A 20,701-nucleotide genomic window follows, 5' to 3' on the forward strand; every position below is an offset into this window, starting at 1 on the left:
AACAGACAACAAAATGAGAAGTATTATAAAAGACTATGAAAACAATGTACATAAATAAATTGTAGAAATAATGATGTAAATATAAAGTTTAAGTTTGGAAAATAGGATGAAAATAAAGATAAGAAAAAAGTGTGAAAAATGCTTTGTAACATTTTTTGAAAATATATCGTGTTTCTCTGGGGGGAGACGAGGGAGAGAAAAATAACTGCTATTTCAAAATCTGTTGATGCTTGCAGTTATTACCTCAACCCAAATAGATAACGGAATTGGAGTTGTCTAACAAGGAGTCATCGACAACCCAATATTTGAAATTTCGGGACTTTCATTATTCTGGATAGGAATATTTTATTTGTTAATTTTAATAGGGGTTTCAAGGATAAATTTCTTTTTCTAACAGTGTCTGCGTGTATTAAGATGTGCAAAAATTATTTAAAAAAATATTGAGGAAAAAAGATATGAAAGAGTTGAGAACATGAGATAGAATTGAAAATAAAGAAGTTAAAAATGGATAGATTAAATTTAATGACTGTAAATATTAATGGAAAACTCAATCAAATTAAAAGGAAGAGTTACTGACAACTAGAGGAAGAAAAATCGACATTGATTTTGTGCCATAAACACACTTAACTGAGATAGGACACAGTAAATTGAAGGGAGACTGTGTAGGCCATGTAGCAGAGTCCTAATACAATTTAAAATCCTGGGGAGCAGGTATATTAGTCAACAAATATCTACCAATCAATATAAAAGTTATAATAACAGATCCAGCAGGTAGATATGTAATGACTAAGTGCCAGATTAATTCTGAATTTTGGAATTTACTAAACATCTATGCATTTAACAAAGAAGACCAGCAATTTATGCAAACAATCTTCAGGGAAAATAGCAGAAACATGGGGACATATCATGCTCAGAGGGGAGTTCAACTTCAACCTTGACCCAATGATAGTTAAAACTGGAAGACAATTAACAATAAGAATAAAATAACTAAATTTATACTAAAAGCATTGCAGGATATGAATCGAATTGATATGTGGAGGAGGCAACAAGAAAAAGAGAGACAATATTCACACTGCTCAAATAGACAGAAGACATACTCAAGAATAGACTTGATTTTGTGATTGGCACAGATCCAAGGGAGAGTTAAAATTGGAACATATAGCAATATTATTATCTGATCACTCTCACGTATTATTGACAATTGAATAACAGGATGCATTACCAAAGACATGCAGATGGAGACTAAATCACACATTCGAACTTCTGTCATCTTTATTCAGACCTGATACTGCGTAAATGGAGCTGATGATGGATTCATTTAAATATTATGTGACTGCAGGGTCAACCACAAAGATTGTGGGGCGCAAACTTATAAAGAAGGAAACGTGCCTAATGGTAGAGGATGTTAGGATTGTCATAAATGAAAACATTGCTTAATTATTCACAAGTGAGAAGGAACTTGATCATTTTGCGTTATGAATAGAGCAAGGATGAGTGCTGAATTATGTTGTTATTAAGGAAGGGGAAGTGTTGGATCTTCTTAAATCTAAGTAATTGAGAACTTCCTGGGGCTGGACGTGATCTACCTCAAGTTATTGCGGTAAGTGAGGGTGGAGGTATCATAAGCCGTGGCTATGATCTTTGTGTCTTATTTGCCAACAGGGGAAGTGCCAGAGGATTTGAGAATTACAATGGTGGACTCTTTGTTTATTTTAAAAAAAGAATATAGAAAATACTTGGAATTTTTGAACAGAGAGTCTTGCATCAGAGGTGTATCAAATATTTGAGAAGATTCGTAAGGATAGAAACGATGAGCATTTGGAGAAAAAATGTCGAATGAAGGTTAGTCAATGTGTATGTCTGAATGAAGAGTCATAACATTTGTGAAGATAACAAACAACATTAATAATAATCAGCTTGTTGATGTAGTTTATATGGATTTTAGTCCTCTTTGAGAGATTAGTTCAGAATGTCATAATGGAGGGGATCCATGAAATCGTAGCTGCGTGTCTAAAATCTGTATTGCCTGTAGAATGCAGATAGTAATAGCAGAAGAAATATATTCTGCCTGGAGGACAGTGATTAGTGAAGTTCTGCAATGATCTGTTCTGGAACTCCTGTTCATTGTGTTTTGAGAAATGATCGAGATGAAGGGGAGGAAGGATGTACCAGAAATGAATGCAAATGATATAAATATTGGAGACTTCTTTATGGTGCTGAACATTATCGTAGTTCACAGAGATAGGCAGGATGCAAAGTTGAGCAGAAAAGTGGCATGTGGATTTTAACATGATAAATCGGTGCTGATGCAATTTGGAAGGTGAAACCAGAAGAATGAGAAGAGGATTAATGGATGTTGGGTTTCATTATTATGGGGATTGAGTTCAATTGTCCAAGGGGAATGTGGAAACTCTACAATTGTATTCTGAGTTCACACGGGGTATTGTGTTCCATCTGGACACCTCATTATATGAATGGTGTGCAAGCTATAGGACGGGGCAGGGAAGATTTGGCAGCATGTTGCATTGTTTGAAAAATAAGTCATATGAGGCAAGGTTTTCAGATCTGGGACTTTTCATTTTTTGTAGCATAGATGATTGAGACTACAAGATTCTGAGAAGCACAGAGCAGGTAGACTGCGAATGCCTTTATCACAGAGCACGGATAAGGAATACCAGAGTACATATGTGGAAAGTGACAGGAGGAAAGTTGAAGGTAGACATCACAAGTAGGTTTGTACACTGAATTGTGCCTGCCTGTAATGGAATGACTTACCAGGAATCGAGGTAGAGTATGATTCATCTGTGTCACTTAGGAGACACTTGGATAGACAGATGGATGAATATAAAATAGGGAGTTATGAGGTAGGAATGATTTGGTGCATTTTTTTGTAAATATTATTTATAATCAATAATAAATGATACATTCAACAAACAATTCAATATTTATTTTATCCCAGAAAAACCTCACACCCATGGCTATCCATCCAAACCCACCCAACCCACTATTAAACGTCACAAAAAATAAAATGGAAACAATAATGTAGCACATGAACTAAACCAACACATGCAGGTATGGGTCGCAGTTGGGGAAAACCCTATCCCTTCATGGGAAATATTTTAACAATTTGAACACATTCAATCCATGTACGGCCTCCAAATATTAACACATAGATAATTATTCTTAGATTATATGTTATATTCTCTAATGGAATATATGACCTCATATCTGCATGCCAACGTTGAACATTCAATTCAATATCATTCTTCCATGTAACTGCAAGGCATTTCCTAGCAATATAAAATTGTTTAACTTTAACTCTAAACATAATGGTTTAGTATTATCCAATGAAAATATTATTGGGTAAAATGGAATTTCAAATTTAAATATAACTTCCTAAAGTTCTTTAATATTATCCAAAAACTGTTAAACCATTTCACATTTCCAACCAAATGTAAGAAAGTTCCTACTTCCATATGACATCTAAAACAAAAATATGAAGTGACATATTGAACTTTCTTCACCGGGGTTAAATATAATTGATGAATAAAATTATAATGAATCAATCTGTATAGAAACGTAGGAACATGGAAGATAGGAGCATGAGTAGGTCATTCGGCCCTTCGAGCCTGCTCCAGCATTCAATAAGCTCATGGCTGATCTTAAAGTCCAGTACCCCTTTTCCGCCTTCTCTCCATAACCCCTAATACCTTTATACTGAAGAAATATATCTAATTTCCTTTTAAATATATTCAAAGAATCTGCTTCTACTGCTCACTGTGGCAATGAATTCCACAGATTGACCACCCTTTGGGTAAAGAAATTCCACCTCATCTCGGTTCTAAATGGTTTGCCTATTATTCTCGAAACATGGCCCCGGGTTCTGGACTCCCTCACCATCGGAAACACCCCTTCCGCATCTATTCTGTCCAGTCCTGCCTGAATTTTATATATCTCCATGAGATCCCCTCTCAAATATCTAAACTCCAGCGAGTACAATCCCAATTTGCGCAATCTTAGACATTCACAATCTTAGACATACTATCTTCGCATTTTAGTATCTAATCAAATGGGGAGATGGATATATTTTCATCTGTCCTGGGCATTTATGAATAAATGTTTGTGTCGCCATAATAAAGAAAGCTTTATGTGCAGTGTTCTATGTTCTTTGTGACACATGTATTGGGCAGCAGCCCCGAGGTGCTGCAGACTGCATGGAAGCAGTAGAATATCACAGGACACCAGAAATGTGGAAGAACAACACACATTTGAAAATGAGAATTGAGTTGATGACCACGACACTGGACCAATGAAGGGCTCTGCGGCTGAAGAAATGAACATTCAGCGGACTTGGTGAGTCGGGGTAAGGATCCGACGGTGGCCACTGGCTGATTACGACTGCGGGTGAGATATTCACAAAGGTCGGCTGGAGAGTTGCTCAAGAACTGGGTGAAGAGGTATCACAAATCTGAACTGGGAGTCGAGAGGATGCCTGTGCGCTGGAGGTGGTGGAAGTAAATCCACGAGTGAATTTCCAGAGACATTTAACAGGCCCGTGAATGTGCGGCGTGTGAGGATGGTGGGATGGGGATACAAATCTTGTGGAGAGATTTGGTATTTCTAACTGGATATCATAGTCGATGTCAACATAATGTAGTGGATCCAATGGCCAGTTCCTGAGCTCCTTTGTGCAGAATGTGTCCTTCTCAGCTGCATATAACAAACCTAGAGATGTGTGTGTGTGTGTGAGAGAGAGAGGACGTGGTCTATTGTTGGAACAGTTGTTGAGGAGACCCTCACGCCTCCCCCAGATGATGAAGAATCACAAATAATTTTCAAATTCTCACTATTTATCATAAGCGCCTTCGTAGTCACTTATGTATCAAACTGCAGTTCATGCAGACAAGACTTATATATTCGTCATGGTCAGGTCTGCAGGACACGCGGATGGGAAAACCTCTTGGACAAATTTCGATGTTTCAACTGTTCAATGTGTCGGCGCTGATGTGAGGTTTGATGTGCCTGATCCTGTGCTGAACTCCACTGTTTTAAAACCTAATGATCAAACTTTCAAAATTAAACGATCCTGCGCTACTGCTGACCATTTCTCTGGAGGTAACATCAATTACCGTTTATTGATGATCCTGGGATAGATGAAGGCTGTACATCTCGCCGTTCTCTGCTGCTTTCTTGCACAGAGCTGTCTCTTTCAGACTCCCTATCATGGTCAAGATGAGAGCATCACTCACTGCCTATCCATTTTCCTTGTTGCCTCCAATGTTGCAGACATTTATGATTAACTACCTGATTGTGGCTGTGTTCGGTGTCCCGGGTAAATGATTGCGCCTGAAATTGAAAGAGTTGATTTCTTCCGGCAGTTATCTGGACAAAACATGGATTTTAGCCGTTACTGTTCAAAACTTCATGGACCTTCTGTATGACCAAGATAAAGATAATTTGGATAGAGCATTTAGTGAACAAGAAATTAAGGAAACACTTAAATGTTTACAGAATAACACGTTTCCATGAGAGCATAGATTTCCTGTCGAAGTTTGGTAACGAATTAAAGACTTAATAATTACTTTATTTATGCTAGTATTAGAGCTCAGTGCCAACGTCTCCGCAAACCAATACGCCCCTTTATGTTTCACCGTCGAGTGAATACCCTATTCCAGAAACCTTTACAAAGATGATAATTATGGTTATTTCTAACAAAGTCAGATATCCATTATGATAACCTTAATATCGACCAATTTAATTGTATAACATTGATTATAAAGTTATTGTGAAGATCTTAGCAAAGAGAATAAACGTTCCCTTTGTCATTTAATTTATATATATAGATCAACATTTTCTTAAAAAAATCTTGTGAAGATATAGTAAGATTATTAAGTTTAATACAAAGAGAGGCGACTAAAGTTGTATTAGATGCAAAAAAAAAGCTTTTGATACATTCGAAAATGATTATTTATTTAAAGTATGAGGTAAATTTTGTGTTGGATTTAATTTTGTAAATTGAATTAAAGCACTTTACAGATGTCCTCAAACTAAAGTAATAACTAATAGGCAAATATCTAAATCATATAATTTGAATGGATCAAGTCGGCAAGTTCGTCCTTTATCCTTGTTTCAGACGTGCCCAATTTCTACTTTGTTTGCATTGGCTATAGAACTTCTGGCACAATTTATTGGTATTGATGAATAGTTAAAAGATAAATCAATTGAGCAGAAGATTATTTGCAGATGTTGTTTTTTATATGTTTGGTTCAGACTCAACTCTCATTATCTGGACTTTAACAGCAACTAATAGATTATCAAAAATTTCTGGTTATAAAATGAATTGGGATAAAACTGAAAATGTGGAATTAGTACAAGGTGATTATTCAAAACGTAAATTAGATATTTAGTTTATATGGTCTAGTAATGTGATTAAGTATTTACGAATACGTACAGATAATAACTTGAAAAATATATACATTACATTATATTCCATTACATAAGAATGTAAATGAGGATTTGAAAGAAGGAAACATGTTCCTAAAACATTATTGGGAGGTGTTGATTGTATTAAAATGTATATTTGTTTTTCCCGAGAATTCCTAACTTGGTTCTGATGTGGCCAATTTCTATAACACAAACTTATTCACGAATTAAATAAAATTTAATTTACGGGTAAAAAAATTTTTCCTTTATAGAATTTAGCGACCGATTGAAGATAAAGGTAAATCTTTCAATTGAATCAAATGCTTTTTAATCTTTCTCATTAATGATACATAATATAAATTATACAATGATAGCAAATTTACATTACTCATAATCCCTAATTATTCAATTTTATCATTCCATCAAAATTTATTAATTTTATTCAGAAATTGGTAGCATTTCACTTTTCTCCAAATTCACTTAATGTCCAGAAAATTTACCATAGAATTCAATACAATTTTACAAATAAATTAATGATTGATCGGGATATTTAAATATATAAAAACATCATCAGCAAATGAATTAATCTTAGATTCATCCTGTCCAATCCTTATATCTATACTATTGTCATTCTGCCCGATATCCAATTCTAACAGTTCAATGACCAACGTAAATAGTGCTGGCAACAAAGGACAACCTTGATGAGTTGAATGTGCTAATACAAAAAAAAGGAAGAAGGTTCACCATTTGACGCCACACTTGCCACAGGAGTATTATATAATACATTCACCCAACCAATTAATAAGGGTCCACATTTATATTTCTACAAATTATTTAATAAAAAATTCCATTCGACCCTATCAAAAGCATTTTCAGCATCTAATGATACTACAGATACTAGGTTGGGTTGCTGATGTGAAGCATTGATCAATGAAACCACTCAAAGAATTTTATTCAAAGCATAGCTATCTTTAATAAAGCCAGGATGGTCAGAATGTACTAATTGTGGTAAATATTTTCCTAAACTATTTGCTAATAATTTTGCTATTTTTGTATAATCCACATTTAGTAAATATTTTCAAATAAATATTAAATAATTAACTTTTATAAAAAATTGGGAGATAAGAAGACACCTTCAAAGGCTCACAGTCTCTTTTTTGGTATAACATTTATTATTACACTCAAACACGAGTCTTGTAAAGCTTTTACCTGAGTTTCCTGACTAAGAACATCCATGAATACAGAGGCCAGATCAGCATAAAAACCCCATCATATCCTGGTGATTTCCCATTAGGCATTTGTTGAATAACATCCTTCATTTTTAAATCCATAAAAGGAGAATCCATCTTTCTCACATCCTCCTCCTTCAATATTGGTAAGTTTAACTCTGGCAAAAATGCTTCAATAGAACAATTGTCTAACACTCCCTCACAAGCATTTAACTTCCGATAAAATGACAAAACTTTGACATTAATTTTAGGTTTAAAAGTTAATGAACTTTCCTTCCTCACAGCAGCAATAATGCTTGAAGCTTGTACAGTTTTCAATTTCCATGCCAAGACTTGATGTGTTCTGTCTCCTAACTCAAAATAACATTGCTTAGATCTTTCAATCAAATGGTCAAATAGAACAGTTTGCAATATATTATATTTTAGCTTCAATGTTGTCAAAAGAGCCTTATTATTTTCTGTAGAATTCCTCTGAAATTCCATTTTCAACTCTGCTATTTGTTTATCCAACAACTAAGTCTCACCCAGAAATTTATCATTTTCCTTTGCTGCATAATAATGATTTGACCACATGGAAATGCATTGAAATCATCCCATTCAATAAAATGACTCCTGGCTGTATTCTTATTCAAATCTAAATATATAGCAATTTGATCCATCATAAATTTTACAAATTACAGTTTCTTTCAATATCATTATGTTAAACATCCAGCAAATAATAGATTGATTAACATCTGGCCCCACCCAAGAAACAAACAGCAAAGAACGCTCAGAAATTATACAACTCTTATATTCAGTTTGAGTGACACTTGCTTGCAAATGTACTGATGCTACAAAAGTCAAACCTAGAAAATGATACATGATGTGAAGAATAAAATGAAATTTTTTTCTAAGTAGGATTTAATCTTCTCCAGTCCTCTATCGAATTCATTTTTTTCAACAAAGAAAACAATTGAACTGCTGCTTTTGAATTTTTCAAAATTTTCATAAATGTATCCAATAATGGGTCTAAAACACAATTGAAATCTCCCCCAATCAAAATATTCTTTTTATCGTGACCTAAAGCTAAGAAAGCCTCAGACACAAGCTGTTCATCATCAACATTAGATGCATACACATTCAATAAAGACAATGGCTCAGCCAACAAATTTGTTTCAATCAATTACTTGTTCTCTACCGGAATTCTTTTTTCAAGATTTAAATAAAATATTTTGAGAATTTTTATGGAAAGGAAAATTAACAAGAGTAGCAATGGATAAATTGACCTGGAAGTAGGCTTTGGGAGGTTTGCAATTACCTTATTTTTAAAATTATTATGAAGCAGCTCAATTAAGATTTATTATTTGTATTTTAGATATTTTTCACCCTCCTAGTTGGGCGAGGATGGAATTGGCTGCAATATTGGATCCTTATGCCCATCAGTTTCTAGTTAAATGGAAACTGTCTTACGACAGAAATATAATGTACCAATTATGAAACATTTATTCGAAATTTGGACTAAAAGGAATATATTAATAAGATTAAAAGGTAGTTTACCCATTCAAACCCCAATATATCAAAATAAAGTGACTCGTATTTCTTTGAATAATAGAGTTTTAGAGGATTTCTGGATTAAAGGAATAAAAAGATTGCAGGATTGTTTTGAAGAAGGTAAATATTTATCATTAAAACAGCTTAAAGAGAAATCTGGTATTTTAGAGAATTCTCTTGTTTGTTTAAGAGAAATGAAAATTTCAAAGTTGAGCAAATTTGAATTTATTGTTTCTTATTTTTCATATAAATGTTTTATATCAGAAATGTATGCAGTATTACAAGATACAGTGGTTAAAACTTTTAGGTACTTCTATGATTAAATAAGAGCATGATTTAAGATGTGAGATGACTCAGGTGTATTGGGAATATATGTGTTATCATGGGTTGACTTCATTAATGAATTTGTTAATTATAATATTTTGCATCAGTTATATTTAGCCCCTGAAAAATTGAAAAATACATGGATTTAGTAAAACAGATTTATGTTTTAGATGTGGATTATGTCTTGGAACATTAATACATTCTGTTTGGTTTTTTGGAAAAGTTCATCCATTCTGTTTAAAATTAGGAGTTTTCTTCAAAGTTTGTTTAAAATTCAATTTACTTTCGATCCAATATTTCTTTTTATGTTATTTTACACCCTTAGTGGACTTCGGGTTGGATAAGTTTCAGATAGCATTTATTTGTCCAACATTACAGTTGCTCATAACTGTATTGCTATGTCTTGGAAAGATGAAGTGGAGTTAAATGTAGTTCGATGGCATAATGAGTTGAAGTTGTGCATCTATATGGAGGAAATAACATATAATTTACAGAATAATTATAATTATTTTTTTAAGATGTGGACACCATACATGAAGAATATGAATTGAGAAATGTTGTAAATTACTAAAGTTTATGTTTGTTTTTAATACTTCCCTTTAGGGATCTGTTGTGGGAGGGAGGAGTGGATGTGTTTGTTTTACTGTTTTTTTATTTGACTACTTATTCTGTAGAAGTCTGTTTATTTTCATTGAAAAACATACTAAATAGAGTTATAAAATGGAATGAAATAAAATTAAGAAATATTTTTGGAAAGATATAAATGCGAGAATATTGATAGGAAAATTAACAGGGAATGATATATTAGGTGGATTACAATTTCCTAATTTTAAGGATTTTATATAAAGCATTACAATTCAGGTTTCTTTCCTCCACATTGGTAAATATTTAACCATCTTCATGAAAATTGAGTTAAATAAACTGAAGAATTTATTTACAATTGGGAGCCAAGGTTAATATCTTGACATTATTTAAACATTTGATTAATATTTGAAATAAAATTTAACAAGAAAATAATGGAAGTTCTTTGTCACCAAAAATGCCATTAGTTAATCCTGTCATGACTTTTTCAAATGAGAATCATTTTATAATCAAATGACATTGTGAAGGTATTTTTAAGAAAGAGAGTGTGAGAGTCATTCCATTTGATAAATTGAGAATTAGGTATGATATTCTTTATAATACTCTTTTTTGTTCTTTTGAATTGTGATCATATTTGAGTGAAATATTAGGATCAGAAATTGTACGAAAGGACTGTACGGAATTAGAACAATTGGTTACTGACAGAATTGGCAAGAGGTTTATTTCATTAGCATATGTGAAACTACACCTAAATTAGGTTTATTTGGGCAGAGCAAAGATGGGAACATTATTTATATTTATCAATAGATGAACAAATTTGGCAACATTTATATAAAGCTGCTCTGTCTAATACAATTAACACAAGATAAAAATGACTTCAGAATAATATTTTACATCATTTATATATTATGCCTAGCAGTTATGTGATGGAGTAAAGGTCGGTTGGGAAAACCAGACCTCCCCAGGAAAATAGGGAATACGTTAGGAAAAAAGACAAGCGTAACAAAAATAGAGCACAAGAAATAGAAGATAAAGATACATAAATAGAAAGTATATGGCTTCCAAGAGGGAGAAAGTAAAAACTACTGGAAAAAAATGAAGTTATATGTCCCGGAGAAGAAGGAAGTAGGTCTTACCTGCAGGAAGAACAGGACCCTGTGATGATGAGCAGCGCCCAACCCCAGAGGTCAGTGTGCCTGTCCTTCAGATTAATGACCCACAAGCCAGTGCACTACAAAAATGGCTGTTGGAGCCAAACAGAAATGCACAACTGTGCATGCGCAGTGCACAGTCCAAGGAGAAAGAGGACACTGGCAGGAGGGTGCTCAGCTCAAGAGTGGATGTCACAGAGTGAGCAGCTGATGGACACCCGACACAAGGGCTGACAGCCAGAGGGCAAGGAACAACAGACGTGAAGACCAGGAGGGGATGATCAGCAACAATAAGCCCAGCAAGAAGAGGCCCAACAAAAAAATACAAGCAGTTCATCAGGAAAAACAGAAGAGACACCGACACAAAGAAGAGAAGAAGACACAAGCACAAATACAGACACAGAAGAAGATTAAGATGAAGACCAAGATCTTCACAGAGAAATAGAAGGTAAAACGGATGGAAAAGAGAAATAAAAGGTCAAACTGATGAACAGAATATAGATAAAGTCTTTTTTGAAATACAAATTAGATCACTAAACGTATGGTCTTCATTAGAGATTAATGTAATTAAAAAGAAAATGAAAAGAACAGAAGGTAAAATGCAAAGGTTAGAACAGGTCATGACAGAAATAGAGAAAAGAATAGAGAACATGGAAGAACAGAAGACTACTGGAGAAATGGAAGTGAACGAGAAGAGAAAAATTGGAAGAAAGTGACAAAAAATTTAAGAGACTCGAGAGATTTTATCTTTGAAAATTGATATGTTGGAAAATTATAGTAGGCGAAACCACTTAAAAATAGTGTTTCCCCCAGACATAAATTTTGAACTCTTCAAGTGAAGGAAGGAATTTAACACAGAGAAATCAACTTTATGGAAAAATGATAACAATTCATATGACGATATCCAGCTGTGCTTAAAATATTTATAGCCATGGAGCAAAACAGACTGTTCTTGGATACAGAGAAAGCAAATGATTTCGCAGTACGTTTGCAGGACAGGAGAAGAGATGAAGGGATGTAACAATAATGAAGAACGTCGATAAAGTATATATAAAGATGTAAAAGCAATGTATATGTAAAAATCTAAAGAGGGAAAAGAGAAGGGAAGGAAGGGAGTAAGAAGGGAAAGAAGAGAGAGCGATTTGATATAAGTTGTAATTATGTTTTCTGGTGAGGTCTGGATGGAAGGGGAATAACCGTCACTGCAAAAATCAGTTGACACTGCAAATAAGTTCGCAATTCAAATGAATAGGAGAGTTGTGGTTGCCCAGCAAAGGGTATGAGGCAACTCAGAAAGGGGGTAACTTTTGGGGTTAAGGTATTAGTGATTGTGGGAACTGCAGTGGTACTTTAAGTATTAATTGTGTTGTCATACATGAAGTGTAATAAGAGAAAACTAAGATGAAAATGGGGAAAAGTGGGATGGAGGTGGAAAAGTGTTAGAAAAGAGATGTATGCAAGGTTTGAGTTGGCTATGTGGAACCATATGACTATAAACATTAATGGAACACATAACCAAATTAAATGGAAGAGGCAACTAAATTTATTGAAGAAGCAAAAAATAGATATAGCATTTGTGCAGCAAACGCATTTAACTGAAGTGGAACATAACAAACTCAAGAGAGAGTGGGTAGGGCACATAATGGCAGCATCTTATAATTCAAAAGCTAGAGGTGTAGCCATACTAGTCAACAAAAATGCACCAATCAAAATAGAGGAAGAAATAGTAGGTCCAGCATGGAGGTATCCAATGAGAAAGTTTCAGAAAAACTCATAATATTGGAAATTCTTCAATATATATGCATTTAAAGAGGAGGATCATAAGTTTATGTAGGAATATTTTTGAAGTTTGCACTCACGCAAGGGACTATATTGATAGGAGGGGATTTTAATCTTAAACAAAGTGAGATACATCTGGACAAAAACAAGTAAGACAAATAAAGTAGCCATATGTATGGTTAGATCAATGCAGGAAATGAAACTTATGGGTATGTGGAAGAGGCAACACCCAGGAGAGAAGGAACATTCAGATTATTTGAATAGGCACAAAACTTAATCAAGCATTGATATGTTTTTGTTTATCAGCCCATATTCAAGGGAGAGTTAGAAAAACTGTGTATGAAGCCCTATTATTAGCATTATAACTTGAGGAAATCCCACCAAGAACATATATGTAGTTACACCCCATGCTACTTAAAAGACGGGAATTCAGAGAATTTATTGAACACCAAATTACAACAAATTAAAACAAATTTTGAAATAACTGCAGGATCAGTGAAAGACAAATTTATATTAAGGGATGCAATGAAAGCCTTCATTAGAGAGCAGATAATATGTTATGTGACTCAGATGAAAATGGAGAACAACAGGAAAGAGCAATTGGAAAGGGAGAAAATAAGTAGAGAAAAGGAATTAGTAAAAAGGAGTGATATAATGAAAGTGAGAGAATTACAATTAAATTAAAATAAAATACATAACATTACAAACATACAAGGTAGAGAAGAACATAATGAAAACAAAGCAAAAGTATTATAAACTGGGAGAAAGACACATGTAATATTAGCCTGGCAACTTAAAACAGAACAAGCTCAAAGCACGATACTGGCTTTAAGGAAAAGGGACAAACAAAGTTCATATAATCCAACCGAGATTAATGAAAACTTTAAGGAATTTTATGAACAATTGTTGCAAACTCCAAACGAGGGGAAAGATAATAAAATAGATGAATTTGGAGCTCCAATTGAAGTGCCAAAATTGCAAGAAGAGGAACGAAACAAACTAATAAAACAATTTGAAATAGGGGAAGTAAAGGATATATTTTTAACAAAAGCTGCTAAACAATAAAACACAAGGTGAAAATGGATTTCCAATTCAGTAAAACATTTAAGAGTTATTAATTCCTCCTCTCCTGGAAGTACAAACCAGGTAGAAGAAACACAAAACTTGCCAGATTCATGTAAGAGAGCAATAATTACAGTAATACCACAGATGGGGAGCGATCCATTAACACCATCATCTTATATCTCTACTTATCTCAAACGATAAGATAATAGTGAAAACATTAGCAAACAGATTGGCCGACTGTTTACCTGAAATAGTGAAACAAGATCAAACTGCATTTATTAATAAACGACGAATGGCGGACAATTGCTGTAAATGTATTAATCAAATCCATGCAGTTCAAGGAAATAAGAAACCAAGAGTTGCTGTTACTCTAGACACAGAAAAAGCCTTTGACAGAGTAGAGTGGTATTACTCATTTAAAATATTACAGAAGATCAATCTACCATGAAAATATATAGATTGGATTAAAACATTGTATAATTGACCATTGGCGAAAGTAACAGTAAATGGATATGTATTGAGTCACTTTAAATTAAGTAGGTCATCTAGACAGGGACGTCCACTATCCCCTTCACTGAAATAAAGGAGAAGGAGTATAAAATCATCTTATTTGCAGATGACATCATAGTATACCTAACAGAACCAGAGGCATCAGTAAAAGTATTTCATAAGAAATTGAAGGAATATGGAGAAATATCTGTCTACACGATCAACACAAATAAAAGTGAAGAGATGCCAATGAGTAGACAGAATTAAATAAAAATGAATGGCCATTTAAGTGCAAGCACAAGCAATAACGTACCTCGGATTCAGGTTAGATAATAACTTAAGCCACTTGTACAAACTAAATTATCAGCCACTAATAAGGAAATTGCAAGAAGACTAAGAACATTCGAAAGAATTACCACTGACGTTAATAGGGAGGGTAAACTGCATTAAAATGAATGAGTTGCAAAGGATACAATACTTATTTCTAAAATTAACAATTCCCTTAACAGCAAAATTCTTTAAGGAACTAAAGAGAATAATTGGAAAATTCTTGAGTAAAGGGTGGATTCCAAGTGTAGCGTTAGCTAAGTTAGCAGAGAGTATAATCAGGCTGTTTTAAAGTTACCACATTTTAGAAATTATTATAGAACTGCACAAATAAGGCATTTATCAGTTTTTAGCAGAAAAGGGGAAAACCAGACTGGACTAAGATAGAACGAGAATAACTGGGGGAAAAGGTACCGGAACGTATAGTTTATAAGCTGGTGCAATATAAAAACTCAGCAGTACTGCATCATTTACTTAATACATGGAAGAAGATACACTTAGAAAGAAAAAAAAGAATGATCAATTTTAGAATTACTATTGACGCAAAATCCACGAATCAAAAGAATAGAAAACCGTTTTTTGTGAAATAATTTATTAACATTTGAACAATGGAACTATAAATATGGAATAATTCATGGTACAATGTTTGCATATCATCAATTGAAAGCTTATTTAAAGGATTAATTGAGAAACAGCTTGAGATTACCTGAAGGAAGCAGTTTTGAATACGTTATTACAGACAAACAGATAATCAAAAGATTTGTAACCATTATGTACACTAAGCTGCAAGGTAAGTAAAATGATATAAACTATGAACCTCAGCAGAAGTGGGAAAAGGATCTAAACATATAGATAAAAAATGAAGTATGGGAAAAGTTAGTTCTTGAACGATGAAGAATACAATAAACCGAAGGATATGCATGATACAGTATAACTGGTTACACAGGGTATATAGTACTCGACTAAAATTTAAAAAATGGGATTGAACAATATCGAATAGGTGTTCTCACTATAAGAAAATTGGAACAACATTACATGCAAGTTGGGCATGTTTGAAAATAATTACGTTTAGAAGAATTAAAACAGAGACTAAATAAAATTACAAACAAATATGCCGAAAAACAGAGATTACTTTTTAAGTAACAGAAGGTGTAGAGAAGTAGGTCTCAAATTGGATAAAGTGCAAAATAAATCATTATGATAGATTCAGCGATAGCAAAATAATGTATAATGTCAAATTGGAAAATGGAAGGGAGCATGTGTATACAGCAATGGTACATGGAAATGAATAAATGTATTCCATTGGAAAAAAGAACATATAATTTTTAAAATAAAGTCACAATGTTTGAACAAATTTGGGAACCATATATGGAACATATCAGAGTGAGCTTGCTTATGAATCAATCCCCTAAAATGAGAATGAAAATGATAAGAAGACAAAAAGACTAGATTCAGTGTGTAATAAATAGATGATGCATTTTTCTTTTTATTTTCCATTGTGTAAAAATATTGTTTTATGGTTTTATGGTATTGTATATGTTGAATATTTATGTGTTTTGGAGGGGGTGAGAAAGGGGAGGGAGGAAAATGGGGGAATAAAGTGGAGAAAGAACAGTGTGTATATTTAATGAGATACGTTTGTACATATTTTGGTTGATATGATTCACAATGTAAAAGATAAAAAAATAAAAAAAGAATTATGCATTACCCCTCCAAAATGGAATAGATGGAAATTAGATATATCCGAGTAATGCGATCGATGTGGTAAAGATATTGGAATTTTCTAAATTGCATTTGGTCTTGATCAAACGTTTAACATTTTTGGATTTCGGTTTGCATGTTTTTGCTACAGATTATAAAGTTATTTTTCCGTTGAATCCTGAGTTATTTTAGATGGGGAATTTTGAAAATATAGCTCCTAAATTGCACGCCGCCACAGATATTTGCATGTGGTTGACTCTCGCGTTTACATTTGACCGATATGTAATGATTTGTTGGCACAAACTGAGGACGAAGGTTTGCTCCGAAATAACCGCCCGCAATGTGATAACAATAATGTGTCGTCTGTAAAAACATTCCTTGGTTCTTTCTATTTGAACCATTTTTACTGTTGGTAACACAGATTGGTTCTGTATATCCGTACGTCAAGCTTGGACCCACCCTGGATGGATATTATTCACGTGGCTTCATCGAGTGTTAACACCTCTGTTCTCAATGTTACTGATATCACTGATTCATGCTCTGATGGTCGCGCGTATTGTTGCAGCCACCAGAGCGCAGAAGGTTCTGAGAGGCAGCAACAATTATGCGGATGAGAATGATTCCGAGGTTAAAAGCCGAAGGAAGCCCATCATCTTACACTTTGCAGTATCAGGAAACTTCGTATTGCTTTGGATGACCTATTTAATATTTTTCCTCTGGATGCAAATCACACAACGGTTTGTCATGAACAGTGTGAAGGACCCAATGTTAATCGCGGACCAAACCAGTTACATGCATTTGGTTCTGAGTTGCTGCACAAACACTTGAATTTATGCAGCGACTCAGTGTAAATTCAGGGAGGAGCTGATCAACGTGATGACATATCCGTTAAAATACTATTTGCAAGGCTTAATTGGAGGAAAATATGTTCGGATTCTGGATATCAGATACCATCAGCATTAAATACCCGAGAGTGTCCCTTCTGCCAACGCCAACCTGTTATCCCATGGAAAGATGGGAGAAAAAAAGTGCATATTTGCCGGTAAATTTCAGTTGGAACAGAGAAAAGTCAAATCTATTATTTCAGTGTATGATTCCCTGCACATTCTTATAACGGTGGAAAATCATTTCTTACATTTGACCGATATGTCTCGGTGGCCAGTGGAGAGCTCGCCATATAACATGATCTTCGGAAGGCGATGGTCCTCCATTCTGGAGACGTGACCAACCCAGTGCAGTTGGATCTTCACCAGAATGGATTCAATGCTTGCGGGCTCTGCCTTCTCGAGTACTTCGATGTCGGTGATGAAGTCATTGCAATGAATGTTGAGGATGGAGTGGAGACTGCGCTGATGGAAGCGTTCTAGGAGCCGTAGGTGACGCCGGTAGAGGACCCATGACTCGGAGCTGAACAGGAGCGTGGGCATGACAATGGCTATGTACACGCTGATCTTTGTGTATTTCTTCAGGTGATTGTTTTTCCAGACTCATTTGTGTAGTCTTCCAAAGGCGCTATTTGCCTTGACGAATCTGTTGTCTATCTCGTTGTTGATCCTTGCATCAGATGAAATGCTGCAGCTGAGGTAGGTAAACGGGTTGACCGTTTTGAGTTCAGTGTGTCCGATGGAGATGTGGGGGGGGCGGTAGTCATGGTGGGGAGCTGGCTGATGGAGGACCTCAGTTTTCTTCATGCCGACTTCCAGGCCAAACATTTTGGCAGTTTCCGCAAAACAGGATGTCATGCGGTGGAGAGCTGGCTCTGAATGGGCAACTAAAGCGGCATCATCTTCAAAGAGTAGTTCACAGACAAGTTGCTCTTGAATCTTGGTGTGAGCTTGCAGGCGCTTCAGATTGAAGAGACTGACATCTGTGCAGTACCAGATGTAAACAGCGTCTTCATTGTTGAGGTCTTTCATGGCTTCATTCAGCATCATGCTGAAGAAGTTAGTAAAGAGGGTTGGTGCGAGGACATAGCCTTGCTTCACGCCGTTGTCAATGGAGAAGGGTTCGGAGAGCTCATTGCTGTATCTGACCCGACCTTGTTGGTTCACGTGCAGTTGAATTTAGGGGGGCATCTGAGGCACTCTAGTATTTGCCAAAGCCCTTTCCTACTCATGGTGTTGAAGACGTTGGTGAGGTCAACAAAGGTGATGTAGAGTCCTTTGTTTTGTTCTCTGCACTTTTATTGGAGCTGTCTGAGGGCAAAGACCATGTCAGTATTTCCTCTGTTAGCACGAAAGCCACATTGCGATTCTGGGAGGACATTTTCGGCAACACTAGGTAGTGGTCTATTAAGGAGAATCCTAGCGAAGATTTTACCTGCAATGGAGAGCAGCGTGATTCCCCTATAGATTGAGCAGTCTGATTTCTCGCCTTTGTTTTTGTACAGGGTGATGATGATGGCATCACGAAGGTCCTGAGGCAGCTTTCCTTGGTCCCAGCAGAGCATGAAAAACTCATGCAGTTTGGCATGCAGAGTTTTGCCGCCAGCCTTCCAGACCTCTGGGGGAGGGGGGTATTCCATCCATACCTGCTGCTTTGCCACTTTGCAGTTGTTCAATTGCCTTATATGTCTCTTCCCGGGTAAGGACCTCATCCAGCTCTAGACTCAAGGGCTCTTGAGGGAGATGGAGCAGGGCAGATTCTTGGACTGAGCGGTTGGCACTGAAAAGAGATTGCAAGTATTCTGTCCATCGATTGAGGATGGAGATCTTGTCGCTGAGGAGGACTTCGCCTTCTGAGCTGCACAGAGGGCTTTGGACTTGGAATAAGGGGCCGTACACAGACTTTAGTGTCTCATAAAAACCCCTGAAGTCGCCAATGTCGTCGCTAAGCTGGGTTCATTTGGCGAGGCTAGTCCACCTCTCATTTTGGATCTCCTGGAATTTGCGCTGAAGATGGCTGCATGCGAAATGGAAGGCTCGTTTCGTCTCTGGCCAGGAAGGCTTTGCAAGGTGAGCCTGGTGGGCAGATCGCTTCTTTGCAAGCAGCTCCTGGATTTCCTCGCTGTTTTCGTCAAACCAGTCCTTGATTTTCCTGGAGGAGAAGCCCAATACCTCCAGTGGATTGCAGTCTGGAAGATTTCAGCTGATCCCAGAGGGTTTCAGGCAATGTGTCCGTGAGGCAGTTTGCATCCTCGAGCTTTGCTTGGAGGTTTGCCTGGAAGTTTCCTCTCACTTCGTCTGACTGCAGGTTTCCAACATTGAACCTCTTTCTGGTGGCTCCATTGTTCTTGAACTTTGGCTTGAAGTGAAGGTTGAGCTTGCAGTGATGAAGCCTGTGGTTAGTGTGGCATTCCGTGCTGGGATGACCCTGCAGTGGAGCACATCTCGTTTGTCTCTTCCTCATACCAGAATGTAGTCCAGGAGGTGCCAGTGTTTGGATCAGGGATGCATCCAGTTAGTCTTCAGGCTGTCTCTCAGCTGGAAAAGGGTGTTAGTAATGACAAACTCCAACAGGAGGCACCTGTTGTCATTGGACTTGCTGACACCATGCTTGCCAAGGATTCCTGTCCACGTTTCTGATTCTTTGCCGACACGAGCGTTGACGTCACCGAGGATGACAACCTTGTTGGCTGTAGGGGTGCGTTGGATGAGGTTGAACAGATCAGTGTAGAACTTGTCCTTTTCTGCTGATTCCGCTTCAAGGATTGGAGCATAGACACTGATGAGTGTGATGCGTCACTTGATTTGAAGGGGGAGTCGCATGGACATGATCCGGTGAGAGTGGCCTGTTGCGAGGTTTTTGAGTTTGGAGGCAATGGCGTTCTTGACCATGAAGTCAACACCAGATAAGTGTGATTTAGCCTGAGGCTTGCCAGACCAGTAGAGTTATGTCGCCCGCACCATATTCTTGGAGGCTGCCTACATCTCTAAGGCAGATTTCACTGAGAGTGGCTATGTCGATGTCGAGTCTGAGGAGTTCATGTGCGATGAGGGCAGACCGACGTTCAGGTCGGTGGCAGTCAGCATTGTCTAGCATGGTTCTGATGTTCCAGCATGCTAGCTTGAGTTTGTGTGCATCTTTTGATGGGGAGGATGTGGATATGTCCTCGGGCCTGTGCAAAGGAGATTTTAGGTGGAGTGCAGAGTGCGCAGTACT

Source organism: Narcine bancroftii, chromosome 3 (genome assembly GCF_036971445.1).
Source record: "Narcine bancroftii isolate sNarBan1 chromosome 3, sNarBan1.hap1, whole genome shotgun sequence".
In the NCBI taxonomy this organism is placed as follows: domain Eukaryota; kingdom Metazoa; phylum Chordata; class Chondrichthyes; order Torpediniformes; family Narcinidae; genus Narcine; species Narcine bancroftii.